Here is a 15,659-nt window from a genome sequence, read left to right as displayed (position 1 = left end):
TGGTGAGTAGTGGAGGTGGTCGGTGAGTGGTGGTGGTGAGTGGTACTAATACCGTACCGAATTGGTACCAATACCGCACGTACCGATACAAAAAGTAGGTACCGGTACCGAAAAAATTCGGTACGAGAAATTCAATATTGGATGTTTTGAACACGAGTATATACACAAACACCACAATATCAATTCCCTACTGTTAGTAAGTCGTGTCTTGAATTTTATTAAGATATTTTTTTGTTTAATCTCGACCAGTATCCAATATGAATATGCCTTCTGTTAGACTCTAGACATGGTAACTTGAATCGAGTAATGCAATTTTATGTCGGTTCTGATATATTGAACATTTGTGACAACCCGTGCTCTTAATCCCAATCATCGAGAGAAGGGTATTATTGAATAATTATTTTACTTCTATTAATATTATTACTATTATTATTATTTATTAAATAAAAATGACCCGCGACGGGAGAAACGCACCGTTTGACCGATAACCCGAACTAAATATATTTAACGTAACACGCACCTACCGTTATATATATATATATATATATATATATATATATATGGGTGTATTTATTTATCTATCGTTATAATTTAGTGTTAAGTTAAACGGACCAGTTTGTTGAACGAGTCATGGCACCTAACGGATTCAAACACGTGGCCCAAGCCCAACTCAACTCACCCAAATCCCCTACACAAAAACCCTATCCTATAAATAATCCTTAAAAACCCTCACCTAGGGCTGTTCAAACAGCTCGCGGCTCAGAGCTCGCTCAGATTTAGCTTGGAAAAAGCTTGCTCGATATGGCTCGGTTTGAAAATGAGCTGAGCTGGCTCGACTCGGTTAGAAAGTGAGCCTAGCTCGACTCAGCTCGTGACGAGCCAAACCAAACCGAGCCGAGCAAGCTTGGTCTAAAACCCAGCCGAGCCCCAAAGCTTAGATTTTCAGCTCGGTTTCAAATCCGAGCCAAAACAAGCCAGCTCGGTTTATAATCGAGCCAAGTCCAAGCTTGCGCTAGCTCAGCTCGGCTCATGCACCGCCTTACCCTCACCCCTTGTTTTCTCAAACCATTAGAAAACCCTAAAACTCTAATTTAGCCGCACACACACTCTCTGCCTTCTCCCTCATCTCAACGGGATTCCGGCCGGCGCCCTTCTCCTCCGACGAGCACACTCCAAACCTACTCACCACAAACCCTCCTTCTGTTCAGCAAATAACCCAACCTCCTTCTCTACTATTACCAGTCCACCCCCACCCCTGAGCCCTTAGTGAGAGGGTAGGACGAGAGGGAGAGAGTGTGGTGAAGTAGGAGGAGCCGACCACCAGCGGCCGATGGCGGCGCACGGTGGCGAACATAGAAGCAGATAGATAGGGAGAGATCGGTCAGAGACAGAAAGTGGAGGAGTAAGAGTTGACGGCGGTGGGCTCACATCGGAACAATAGCAGTGTCCGGCGGCTACCGATGACACATAGCACCGGCCCGAGTTGGCGGCGCCGGTGACGAGAACAATAGTGGCAGGGGTGCAAGCAGCAGGTGTGTATTCGATCGTGATTTTCCCTTATTTTTTAGGTTCTTTAGATGTATACAGTGTTCACTCTTTTGATGTCTTAGAATGTGTTCTCTTTTGCTTCATGTCTAATATACATAAGTCTCTGGTAATCTAAAATATAGGGTTGATTAACTGTTTGCAATTCTTGGCTAATATATGAGTGGTCTTGCTTTTCTTCTAGTCATGAGCCTAAATGTAAAATTGTTAGAGTATGTTTGCTAATTAAAGTATATATCTATTTTGTAACAAACTGTTAGTCTTAGGCTTGCTCATATATTTGTTGATAATTTTGATCGGATGATTTCAAGAAGGAGCGTTAGGATGATTATTGCCCGATTGTTGCTAATTATTATTCTCGGTGATTTTGAATTACGAAATGAAAATGCGTCTTGTGTGTTCGATGAATTAAGATGATAACTGTTATATGGTCTAATGACGATAATATAAATTGTTAAGTGTAATTCTAAAGAGGGGGGGGGGGGTGCTCATGATGGTTGCTGTTTAAATATGCTTATAATATAATGTGATGCGATTCCTAATAATGTTCTTAGGACGAACCATTTGTGTAAGATCTGAACATATGTTTGTAGATTTAACTGATATGGGATTTTTATATATAAATATATATATAATGGCTGCGTTTATTGGTGAATAGTGATGAAGAGTTGGATAAAAATATACGTTTGGTGTTTGAAATACTCTGCAGTGAAAACCAGTGAACAGATGCTTGTTATCCACCTTTCTTCTATTATCAAAAGCATGACAGCTCTTCACAGCTTGATCAATAATAACTCTTCATCAGCTAATGACGGGTATTTGGTGTTTGTCTTTCCTTATTTGTAGTCACTAGTCATTTATCTTAGTTGTATTCTGTAGTCACTAGTTAGCGGTTAAATCCTCATGTAACAAACATGAATTTGGTATTTGTTTTTCCTTATTTTCTAAATTACAAATGACATTACATGGCAATTTTGACGCATCTGAACATGTTTTCAGTTTTCAAAATACATATATATAACTCAAAAGAATTGCTCACATGGTTTTTTTGATAAGGTACTACGTATGGTTTCTATGCTAATTTATATATTATAGCTTAATGTATACATCTATTCTTTTTCTAGTTTCATATATTTTGAATTATCAAGCTTTGATTGTATGGTTGATGATGACACAGTTGACAACATGTGAAGCATGGGATGAATAGAGATACCAAGATTCATGGATTGCTTAGAGCTATTTTTATAGTAAAATTCCTACCTGAAAGGACGTTTTGACTTCTCTTGTAAACATTTGGGATATGCTTTGTATTGAACTTACAATTGAAGTTATGATATTATGATTTCTACATTCTACAATTATATTTTATTTTATATGATGAATAAATGATGATTTTAGTATGTATATTTTATTAGAAATAATTTTTACAAACAATTTGTACTACAAAAGTCTTTTATATTGTGGCAAAAATTAAAGTGCCACTAAAACTAGTATCGATATGTAACTAAGAATAGTTTTTATTGACATAAAATTTGTGCCAATAAACGCCTAAAACGTTACATCATAAGGGTCCTATAAATTAATTTTTAAGAACGTTTGTATGTGTATCAAAAGATTAAAAGTAGGTAATCACATATTAGAACATTGTAAAAGTGTCCTAATATGTTCTTTTTAGGACGCTATTACGATCATAAAATTGGTTTCATAATCTTATTTGGTATATTAGGACCCTTTTCTTGGTACTAAATTAGCTATAATGTTACATCATAAGGGTCCTATCAATTAATTTCTAAGGACGCTTGTAAGTGTATCAAAAGATTAAAAGTATGTAAGCACATGTTAGAACATCGTAAAAGTGTCCTAATATGTTTTTATTAGGACACTATTTGGGTTGTTCAAAGACATATTACGCGACCATAAAATTGGTTTCATAATCTTATTTGAGATGTTAGGACGCTTTTTTAGTTCCGGGACTTATTACGACCCCTTTACATGAAACGCTTTTACCGTTGGTCCTATTAAATGAAAGGTCCTATAAAATAGCATTTTAGGACGCTTTTGCGCGTACTAAAAACCCAGTTTTCTTGTAGTGATACCTCACGTGAGAAATCACTCACACTCGGCCGAAGGTGTATTTTTAGTGAATCACTCGAGAGCGGCATGGAACTTATTCCTACCATAAGCTTGCCAAGCAATCAATCCTCCTCCTTTTTAACTTGTTACCTTTGTAAATATCAAGAGGACTTTTTGGGTAAAGGCTTGGGCTAAAGGTGGGTGAATGGGTTAGTGGTTAGTAGAAAAGGGCGAAAAGCGTAAAAAGCGTCGGTTTTCATAAAACATTTTGTTTTAGTGACTTTTTATTTTTTAGTGAAGTATTTCTCCAAACAAGCTTTTTGTTTTAAGAGCTTTGTTTGTTTATTTCAAACTTCATCATCATTTTTTTTAGTCACACGAAAACCGAGCTTGTTACTAAAATAAAGGGTAAAATAAAAAGGGTTTTGGTGGGTAAAAGGGTTTTTAGGGTAAAGAAATGAAAGGTTTAGGCTCAAAGGGGTTAACTAGGGGGAGTTTTTAGGTGGGTGAAAAGAAAATTGAAAATAATGGTTTTGAAAGAAAAAGGCTTAGTCCTAATGCCTCCATCATTTACTTACTTGGGTTTAAGTTGGTAAGGACCGGGAAGGAATCGTCGTGGCAAGTTCTAGAATCGTAAGAACCAAGCGGCTATTCACACAAGAAACGAAAAATGAGCATTTAGTCTAAAGATGTGTATTTGTATGCTCAATAAAGGCTCAAAACTCACTTTTTGTGGGAATGGGTTTTTCTATGTGATCAAGTATATATAATCAAATTTTAACTCAAGCTTGTCATGCCGTTTCGTAATTTTCGTATGTTGGTTCTTTTTATCACGACGCTATTGGTTGTAAACTTGTAAAAATATAACCTTATTAATCTTAGAATTCCCAACTTAAACTTTAGACAAGTAAAGAAAAATTGAAAATTTTGAAAAAATTTGGGGTGATTAGCGGTTCCAATAGAGTTTTGTGTAAGGCTTGTTTTTAGGACTTACAAAATTTCAAGGTTTTAGCATCCCCCCACACTTAAATTACACATTGTCCTTAATGTGTCCCAAAAATAAATTTTTAGGTTGATTAGATGTGTAATATGGTGTTAAAAGCAAAGATTTTATGTTACTGGCAGTCCGGACACGGCCCCGTGGGGACCGGACACGGCCCCGTGTTCAGGTGCCAGTAACGAAAATTAAAGAAAAGAAACAGAAGCCTGGACACGGGGGCGTGTCTGGTGAACACGGCCCGTGTCCAGTTACCTGAACTGGGCGTTTTTCTGCAGGGGGTTCAGCACGGGGCCGTGTTGGTTGGACACGGCCCGTGTTGAACCTTCTGTATTGGAGAAATTGATGTCGGGTTGCCTTGTTCTTGTGCATGGGGTCATGTTTCTCGTTCCCCTTTTCATCCTTTACCACCATGAGTGTGTTTTATTCATGCAAATTAAAACTAAAAGATTAAACTAAACTAAGGATAGTTCCGCGGAATGCCTCCGTGGTGCGCCACGTTTATAAGGGTCCTTGGCTAGACCCAATGTGAGGTTATATATTTTCTGAGTGGGATGTTTGGCTTCCCATGTTGCACCGTCGGAGAGCAGCATCCAAACTCGAATCAATAACCTTCATGTAGTTGATCGGGTCGTCGTCCTCTATTCTCTTCCCAACCCCGAATTTTACTTCATCATCTCCGTACCTTAGGGTGAGTGTTCCGTTATTCATGTCTACCACTGCTTGTGCGGTGGCGAGAAATGGTCTCCCTAATATGAGGGGGACTTCGGTGTCTTCTTCCATATCGAGTATGACAAAATCTGCCGGATAGACAAATTTGTTTACCTTTACTAGGACGTTTTCGATGACACCTTGCGGGAATTTGACGGATCGATCAGCAAGTTGTATGCTCATTTTTGTAGGACTCGTTGTTCCTCGGCCGAGTCTTTTAAACATTGATGAAGGCATGAGGTTAATGCTAGCCCCAAGGTCGGCTAGTGCATTACGAAAGGGGGAGTCCCCGATCGAGTAGGGAATCGTGAAGCTTCCAGGATCGATTTTCTTTTGGGGAAGTTTGTTGAGTACGAGGGCAGAGCATTCTTCGCCTACGTTAACTAATTGAAAGGTTTCAATTTTCTTTTTATGAGTGAGGAAGTCCCTCATAAACTTAGAGTATTCGGGCATTTGGGTTAGGACATCAATAAAAGGAATATTGACATGCAATTGTTTTAATAGACTTTCGAATGTAGATGCTCACAATGCTCGTCCTGACTCTTGGAATAAATAAGTATACCGTCGATGAAAACAATTACGAATTTATCCAAATACGGTTTACAGATCCTATTCATCATGTCCATAAATGCTGCCGGAGCATTTGTAAGTCCAAAAGGCATAACTGTAAACTCGTAGTGACCATACCTAGTTCTGAAAGCAGTTTTAGGTATGTCTTCTTCTTGTACCTTCAACTGATGATATCCGGAGCGTAGATCTATCTTAGAAAAATATCTAGCTCCCTGAAGTTGATCGAAAAGATCATCAATCCTAGGCAATGGGTATCGATTCTTAATTGTAACCTTATTCAATTCCCTATAATCGATACACATTCTCATCGAACCATCTTTCTTTTTGACAAACAACACTGATGCTCCCAAAGGGGATGAACTAGGTTGTACAAATCCTTTGCTTAATAATTCAACTAACTGCTTTTTCAATTCTAGCATTTCGGTGGGTGCTAACCGATAAGGTGTCTTGGCTATCGGTGTAGTTCCAGAAATTAGATGAATTCTAAATTCTACTTCCCTATCCGGAGGTAATCCTGGTAGTTCTTCTGGAAATACATCCAGGTATTCTGATACTACTGGAATGTCCTTAAGTTCTTTACCTTTTGTATTAACAACTACCGAAACTATATATGTTATTCCTTGTTTTCTTGAATAACTGGCCACATTCATTACTGAAATAAATTTCATTGGCTTCCGTGGTTTATCCCCTGTAACCATAATTATTTCTCCTGTGGGTGTATGAATTTCTATGGAATTCTTATCAAAGAGGATTCGCGCATGGTTGGCTACTAACCAATCCATTCCTAACACAACATCGAATCCAGCTAAATTCATAGGTAACAGGTTTGCAGAAAATTTATGGCCTGAAAGTTCTATCCTACCTTCCTGCCAAACTTGATCTAGGTTAACAGAGTTACCGTCTGCTGTTTCTACTGTATAAATCTGCCTAAGTTTGGTTAAAGGTAGCTTAAGAGCTTGGCAGAATGAAGTATTTATAAAACTTTGGTTTGCACCAGAGTCAAATAATACTTTCGCATAAACGTCATGAACTAGAAACGTACCTGCTATCACATCCGGAATCAGATCTGCTTCTTGGGTTGTCAGCTGAAAAGCTCTTGCATTCTTTTTGGTAGATCCTTCTGCAGGTTTAGCCTTGTTGTCAGCTTGTTTGATCAGTTTAGGGCAGTCTGGTCTAAAATTTCCACCTTCTCCACAATTGTAGCAGACCTTTGTTTTCTTCCTGCATTCTTCCTCTCGGTGCCTTACAGCTTTGCAGAAATTGCAGACTTCGTTACATTTTCCAAAATGTTTCTTTTTGCAGTTTCTGCAAAACGGCGGGTAGAAGATTGCCCAGTTCCCTTTCTTTTAAAGTTGTTATTAGCCACACGAAATCCCCGGGTAATCTTTTGGGCTAACTCCTTTTTCCTATTTTCTTCTCGCGTACGCACCAGCCCGTCAGTCAGAGTGTTGGCTAACTCCACTGCATCGTCAATTGTACTGGGTCTCGCAGCTTTGACGATATCACGAATCTCGCTAATTAAACCCCAAATGTAGCGAGAAATAAGTACCGGTTCTAGCGAAGCCAGAGTAGGCACAATTCGAGCATATTCAAAAAACTTCGAAGCATACCCTCGACAATCAACATCCACCATTCGGTGGCTCAGGAATTTATTTGCCATTTGTTCTTTTTCATATTCAGGGCAAAATTTCCTTTCCACCAATTGCTTAAATTCTTCCCAACTCATGGCATAGGCCATGTCACTTCCCTTGGCTTGCAATACCGTATTCCACCATTCCAATGCCTCTTCCTTGAAAAGGTGAGAAGCATACATAACTTTATCTTCCTCTGCGCATTTACTTATTTTAATTACTGCTTCAGTTTTTTCTAACCAATGTAGTGCGGCTGTCGCCCCTTCATCGCCTGCAAATTCAGCTGGTTTACAGGCAGGAAATTCCTTGTAAGTGCAACCAGGTGTTGCAACTTTCATTTTCTTGAGTACCGGGGCTTGAACCACATTATTATCATTGTTATTGCCTCCATTTATACTATTACTGAAATTATTGTCGCACGTGCGTTTACTGGGGTTGGCTTGTGAAGGCTCAACAGGACTTTTAACAGCAGCGACGATTACCGGGATAGCGTTAGCTATTCCCTGAGCGACAATATTTTCTATATCTTGCCGATTTAGAAAGTGGTCTTCATTATTGTGTTCTGATTGATTAACTTCATTAACCAGTTCATTAACAGCGTGTTCCATCTGAATATCTATCAATTATTAATTATTACAGGCTAATATTTAGTATAACCATTCAGGTACAACTGCACAAACAGAAAAATGGCAAACATTGCGACTTATATATATATATATATATATATATATACATGTCTATTACAAATTACAACTGAAATTCAAAATATACTAGGGGTTGTGCATTCATAATTTATTTTAGTCTATCTAGGAATATTATGTTCAGCATGCTTTTATATAAGGTTTATTCTATCTTCTCTTACTAAGTTGTTTATCTAATGGGTAAAGTTCCTTTAAAGTTTCTGGCTCATAGATGATTATGGGTGCTAGTACTGGGTCAGGGTGTTGAGATATAAGATAATTTATAAACTTTTCTGGTTGAGATCTAATTTCATTGGTTGGTCCGGGTTTCGCAGTTTAACTTAATTAAAAGTTAACACTTACTGCGGTAGTGGCTAACATATAGAGATTTGCCCATTGTTCATCTAATTCGTTTTCCCATGGTGGGTTACTGCCTATTTCCTGAGTTTCCTTATTAATCATCACTCCATTTGGTTGTGACTTCTTTATTTTCTCTTGACTTTTTCTAATAATCCAATTTCTTTTCTTAGTGGTAAGTGGTTTCTCAAACTGTGCCTTACGAATAAATATTCCTTCCTCAGTATCTGCTGAGTATCTTGAGGAATTTTCTTGAAATGAGGTTCCCTTATCTTTTGGTGAACTATCTAATTGACGATAGAAGTCCGAAATTTTTTACGTACCCATACTGTAAACTAACAAATAGTTAAATAACACAAAAACACATAATCACATAAGGTATTTCCTAACACGGAGTTTTAGAATTTAAGTGTCAGCAGAACACTTCTTTGGCTTAAATCAGTGGCTCTGATACCACCTTTTTCTGTCACGGCCCCCGGCCCGGTTTTACCCGTTTCAGGAGCCGCGGGACAGAAACCCATGGTAATTATTATGTTGGCAGCGGAATTTTTAACAGGATCTTTTTAAAACTTGAAAATGCTCAATTTATTTTATTTCATAGTTCTGGACAAACCCCGTAATTTACAATAAAGGGAATTTCACGAGGAAATCCCTGATTTTACAAAACATGTTTATTTATTTTATTGAGCCACCACTTCAAGCTTGTTGGTGCTCCGTAGCACTTTCCCTTGATTACAGTAGGTCACCAGAAACATGTTTTAAAAATGTTTTATCAGCAATGAAATATTGGGGAGTCATTCAAGTTGCACAAAACGACACATTGTTATAATATACAGTATTAAGGGTGATTACAATGTTTCTATCAACCAATTACCCCAAATCGGTATTTGTCACTTGACAATGTCTATGACTATGGTCAGATCACCCATTGGCTACCCCGATATCCAATGGTGACGAGTATAAAGTAATGTATACAAAACCCCACATACTGGCAGTAATTAAAGATTACAAAGACTTAATCCCTGTAATTATAACTTTAAACATAAATAGGGTTTTGGAAATAATTTGGTAAAAAGAGAATGACTCACATTGCAGATTTAAACCGGCAGCGTTTAGTCTACTGATTTTAGCCCGGTTAACCTAATTCAAATAACAATGCACACGAAAACTAGGTCAGTAACTTAATACAACTTTTACGACAACTCACGAGATTCAAAACCTTCACGAAGAATGACAAAGTATAGCCCAAATACGGGCAGCACTTAAACATCCATCAGATTGGTTTTTATCGATCGGACATTAAATCGTAGCAGTGATCGAGTTATTACCCTGTTATCACGGCAGAATTTCGTGCTGTGTGTACGAACATAATCTTCAGGATCTATCAACCTGGCTCATTTCCAGCTCAGGATCTTTTATCCCAGCTCATATTCAAACCTGCATGATCTCTACCTCAAAGTAAGTTTTTCACACATAACAATTTAATGAGAAACAGTAAGCACCATCACTGACTCTCCCTCAAAAATAACTATCTTCTTTGATGAACCACTTGTTAATTTGAATAAAACATTTGATTTCAAACACACACTCCCCCTCACAAAAAATGTCATCATGTTTAGCACATGAGATTTTGAAAATTAGCTCTTCAACACCAGTTGTCAAAAATCTTTTTGGATTTTTCAAAATTTATGCTAAAACACACTAAAATCTTTTTGGATTTTTGAAAATAAAGAAATGCAGTAAAGAAATATTTACAGACAATATTTTTGTGAGTTTGTGTAAGAGGATCATATCAGTTTTTGAGACATATCACCAACACCGTTAAGCTTCATTTCATTTTAGCTCTAAACAATTCACCTAGATTGTCAGCATATTTGTCCACTTAAATTTTCACACAAAGTTCAACTGATCCGAGATACGATATTAATGTCTTAGATACTTAAACTTATTCGTGTGTCCCACTACTTGAATATACTCCCGTATCCAGATCCCAATATTCAGTCTTACAGGTGAGTATACCTAGATGATATCTGTAAAGGGTTAGATGCGAAACCGTGAGAGCTCAGGTCAGAACTTCCGTTCAGCAGAGAGATGACGGTTCAACTTTAGGTGTGTCCCCTTTAGAGGATCTTTTGTTTCAACAGCAATGACTATCAATTTTATTATTTCATCAATTTGTTGAGGGCTGCGCTATATTTCAAGCTTTTGCGAAAAGTATTATACGGGGACTAGGTCAGCATTTCCATTCAGCAGAAGTCCCGGGATAATACCCCAGATATCACTGAGTATAAAGACCTAGTATCTCAGAAAGAGGGACCTTTCAAACAAGATTTCAGGGGTTACCTATATATCCAAGAAGTTGTTACCCACGAATTAAGCAAGTTTGAATTTTAGGTTTATATCTCGTCACAATTTACTAAATGTGCAAAAACCTACTGGCACATCATCAGTGAGATTGTTTATCACATTTTCACATTCCACTTCTTTAGTATGTTGTGACAGTCCACTGATGTAGTATCATTTCCTCTTTTTGACAACAAAACTCGTTTTTTATTTTTATCATGTTTTTGGCTTTTTCAAATTTTCTAATGTTTTTGGATTTTCTGAAATTTTCTACTCCCACTAAAATGCAAATACATTTAACGAAATTTGAAAATAAAATGAGCTCTTGACCCACTTAAAAAATTTTTGAAAACAAACTATACAAATAAAATGACATCCGATATCTAATCGCCTCAATTCTCCATCCTTTTGGCATAAACAATCAGAACTCCCCTTTTCAACAAACCATTTTCTCATTCAGATTTCAAAACACTTAAGTTTGTTTTAATCAAAATGATTTTTCTGGAAAATAAGTTTGTTTTAACCACTTGTAGGGACTGGTTCATCATCTTGTTCATTCAAACACTTATATGAGGATTACATCAAGTTCAAACTAATGACCTTGACGAATCACTTGTAAGATCCAATCTCTTACCACTTGTAAGTATATCCAAAACATATAACCACATGTAGGAATAAACATCTACACAAACCATTTTTACCAATCAGGATGCCGATTCCTGCTTCACACTTATCAACCTGGAAGCTCCGGCGAAGTCCTTCAACCTGTAAAATTACAACAATTTTTAAATCTTTTACAAAACCTATTTAACAAGAATGATGCCAATTCCTGATCCACAATACAAACTTGGGATCTCCGGCATAGTCAGAGGTTCAAGGGAAAAGAATTTCCACCCAAGTCTGACCAACCTTGGGTGTTTTTAGCTCTTTAAGCTCTTGTTCAGTTGGGTTAAAAGTTGCTTTCTTTGTTGCGTAAAAATCTTTAACCCCTTTAACTTTCCCATCAAGCATTTTCCCAAAAATTTTCTTAACATTCCCATTGAATGTTTTCTCGACATCAAACTCGGTTTTCTCAGAATAAAACTGATCTGAGATCTCAACTTACCAACTTTCTGTTTAACTTGTTCAAACTTCAGTGATGGAAATTCATCATCATTCACTGAATACACAGATTTTTCTTTCTTTTTCTCAACCTGTGGCTCTACTGGCTTTGTGGAACCAGTTTCATCGCCGACTTTTTCATCAACCTTCTTGACAACCCACACTTGGTTGTTCTTTGCTTTTCTTTTATAAAAATTCTTTTTAGAACACTCACCAACCTCATAAGTTGAGTTTTCAAAAATTTTAAATTTTTCGATTGGTGGTTCAACATCAACAACTTTCTCTTTTAGTTTTTCAGAAACTCCCTGTTTTGTCTTAGCATTTATCGGACAATTCCATGCAATGTGACCAACTTCATTGCATTTGAAACAGGTTCGAGTTTCTTTCGGATGAAACACTCCAGTTCCTTTTCTCTTCTTCTCAGCAAGAAACTCCTGGTTTGATTGTCTCCCGAATGGTTTCTTCTGTTCATCCTCAGCACTTCCACCTGAAACAAATTCTGTTTTTGTTTTAGAATTTTTCTCATTTTTATAATTTTCTGGTGGAGTAAAACCTAAACCTTTCTTTTTGTAGTGGTTTGGTTTCTTTTGAAAACCAGAACCAGAATTGTAACCCTTTTTCTTGTTTAAACGTTGTTGAACTCTTGAAGTGTATTTTTTAGGTTTTCCAGTAAGATTTAAATCTTTTATTTTAGAAATATTAATTTCTGTCATTTTGAAAACCTTTTTGATCATTTCAAATCTAACACTTCTTATTGGAAACTCTTTGTCTGAATATAATTTGTCCGAATCATTTAAAGTATATGCTACTTCAAATGTTTCGTCATTCAAATTTGCTTTTGATAACAAAAACTCTTTATATATGCCCGTTTAACCAACGACTTTTGACTGTTGACTGACGAACTTGACCCTCCAGATTCAGACTTTGACTCAGACTCCTCATCAGTATCCAACACCTGATCGACCACCTTTTTGATTGACTCAGACTCATGATCAGTGTCAGACGATGTAAAAGTGACGTCAATGTTTTCTGGTAATTCATCAGTTGTGTCGGTTTTTAACTTTATATTGATAGCCTTTTCAAGTTGCTCCTCATTTGGTTTTCTGGAAGAATACCCTTCCCAGATAGGAGGCGGACACTTGTTATAGCTAACAGTTGGTTTCTTACTAGTATCCTTCTTCTTTGTCTTGTCGTCTTTGAATGCTTCAAAACCTGCAACAGTTGGGTAAATTCTATCAATAAGATAATCAGAACTAGAATAACTTTGCAATAAACGTCTGATCCTCTCATTATCAATTTTCTCCTTTTCCAACTCTTGTTTCCACTTTGCACTCTCTTCGATGTAGAAGTTTATAGCTTTCTGCTTCGACATCATCACAGCATTCATCATTGTCAAAGCATCATCTCTCTCGGAATTTGTCTTTTGAAGACCAGTTACAGTTCTATTCAAAACATTGTAAGATTCCTTCACGTAATTGAGATTGAATAGCAACTGCTCCTTTTTCTTCTTATACTCAGCCAACTTCTCATCTTTTGCTGCACATTCCTTGCATGGTTCTAAACACTCTGTGCAAGGCTTGATGACTTCAATGATCTTTTCTACTTCAATGATTTTCTCAACTTCAACCACCTTTTCTGCTTCAGTTACCTTCTATGGTTCATTTACCTGCTCAGTTTCAGAAACCTCAGCAACACTCTCAGTTTCAGTCATCTTTTCAATTTCAACATCTTCAACCATCTTTTCTGTTTCATCAACACTTTCAGTCTTCATTTTCTTTTGTTCTTTTACAGCTTGTTTCTCTTTCAGCTTCTCCAAGCGATCTGCAAAATAAAAATGAAAACTTTCAGGAGAGAGATGAGATTTTGCAATATTAATATGTTTCTCTTCCTCATCGTCACTACTGTCATCAGTTGGTGACTGATCAAACTCAATTGATTTTTCAGAATTATCATCCGAAGAACCAGAATCAGATGGTGTTTGATCAAAGACAACTTCCTTTTCTGAACTCGCATCACTTTGTGAACTTTCATCTGCACTCTGTGAGCTTTCATCAGATTCAACAGATTTTTCCTCCACATTCTTCACAGTCTCACCAATGGATCTCATCCATGTGGCAAACATATCAGGTTCGTTTACAATCTTAGCAATAAACGCTTTGAATTCTCCTTTTTCATCTACAAACATATCCCAGCTAAAGCCTTCAGGTAATCTTTCGTCATCCTGATTGACTAAGCATACTTTGCTTTCGAGTGATATGTATTTGTTCGAGTTAAAATCTACCAAACATGATCTCTTTGAATCCTCGATCACTTTTCTACCATGAGCCACTTGTGGTTCTTGCTGTTGTTGCTGACCAACTTGTTGACAGATAGCTTTCCGGTAGTAGTCATCTTTTCCGAACGGATTCTTTTGATCATTTGCCTCTCTGTTCTTGCATTCTCTCTTGAAATGACCTTTCTCCCTGCAACGAAAACAAGTAACTTTAGATTTATCAAAACCTAAAGTAGACACATGTTCATCAAGAAAGTCATTTCTCCCAGTAATAAGCTTGAATTTTTCAGCTCGTCTGAGAACACTAGCTAGACACCATTTGATGTCCATCAGCTCCATTTCTTCGGCGTCTATCTGATCGTAATCCTCCTTTGTGAGCATAAGATTCCCGATCCGACCTGCAACCAAACCTTCATACGATAGTAACACAGAACCAAGTAATGCCATATGATCCTTTGCAACCTCTTCAGAAAAACTTTGACCCTCTGGAAGATTCAAGGCAATGTTGCATTGTATCACATAACCACTTCCACTTTTCGTATTCTGAGAACTGAAACTTGAATTTGAGCTCTTTGGATTGACACTTGGATACGAAGAAAATCCACTACTGCTTTTAGAATTTTGATCAACTTTCTCAGTAGAATCTCCAGCACTAAACGAAGTTTGTATTTTCGGGCTTCTTTCAGCTTCCGGAACACTGCTTTTGTAATACATCTTTACATCCTGTTGACCACTTGGACTGTTCATCCTCACGATCTTTTGTTGTTCCAGATATTGACTCTCAATCTTCTCAATGAACTGAGAAATCGTCAGCCCATCATAAACACCCGTATTCTTTAGAATCATTAAGTATGTACCCCATTCCTTTTGCGGTAGAGCATCAGCTAACTTGTCTACCCACTCTTCACGATCTTTTGTAATGCTCAGCATCGACATGGATCTAACTAGGTGGCAATAACGTTCAATTAACTTCTTTGTATCTTCTCCCGGTAAACTACTGAACAGATCAAACTCTTTCTTGAGCAACGCCTTCTTGCTCTTAATCATGTTCTCACTACCCTCAAACTTCACTCGAAGAGCGTCCCAAATTGATTTTGAAGTTTTGTCGTGTTGAAGTAATATGAAGATGTCTTCTTTGATGGCTTGCTGAAGCAGACTGATCATCATCTTTTCAGCTTTGTACATGTCATGCTCTTTGTCACTGAATTCCGAAAGTTCTTTGATCACCTGCAAATCAGTACGTGGCAAAACATACTTCTTCAGAATACACTCCCAAGACCTCAGATGGTTTGCCTGAACCCAGTTTTCGAATCGGTCTTTCCACCCGTGGTACTCTTCTATGCTCATCAGTTTCGGGGGCTTTTGTAACGTCCCGGTCT

At 37.4% G+C, this 15,659-nt stretch overlaps 1 long non-coding RNA gene across 1 annotated transcript; it reads left to right on the top strand.

The window, feature by feature from the left end:
• Window positions 1–1,361: 1,361 nt before the first annotated feature.
• Window positions 1,362–2,806, top strand: LOC110892092. Its single transcript, XR_002565825.2, has 3 exons — window positions 1,362–1,532; window positions 2,255–2,360; window positions 2,723–2,806. It is a non-coding gene; the product is annotated as an uncharacterized LOC110892092 (long non-coding RNA).
• Window positions 2,807–15,659: the final 12,853 nt, after the last annotated feature.

This window comes from Helianthus annuus, chromosome 11 (genome assembly GCF_002127325.2).
Source record: "Helianthus annuus cultivar XRQ/B chromosome 11, HanXRQr2.0-SUNRISE, whole genome shotgun sequence".
In the NCBI taxonomy this organism is placed as follows: Eukaryota; Viridiplantae; Streptophyta; class Magnoliopsida; order Asterales; family Asteraceae; genus Helianthus; species Helianthus annuus.
Note: the sequence above shows the minus strand (reverse complement) of the source record. Positions and strands in the feature narration are given on the sequence as shown.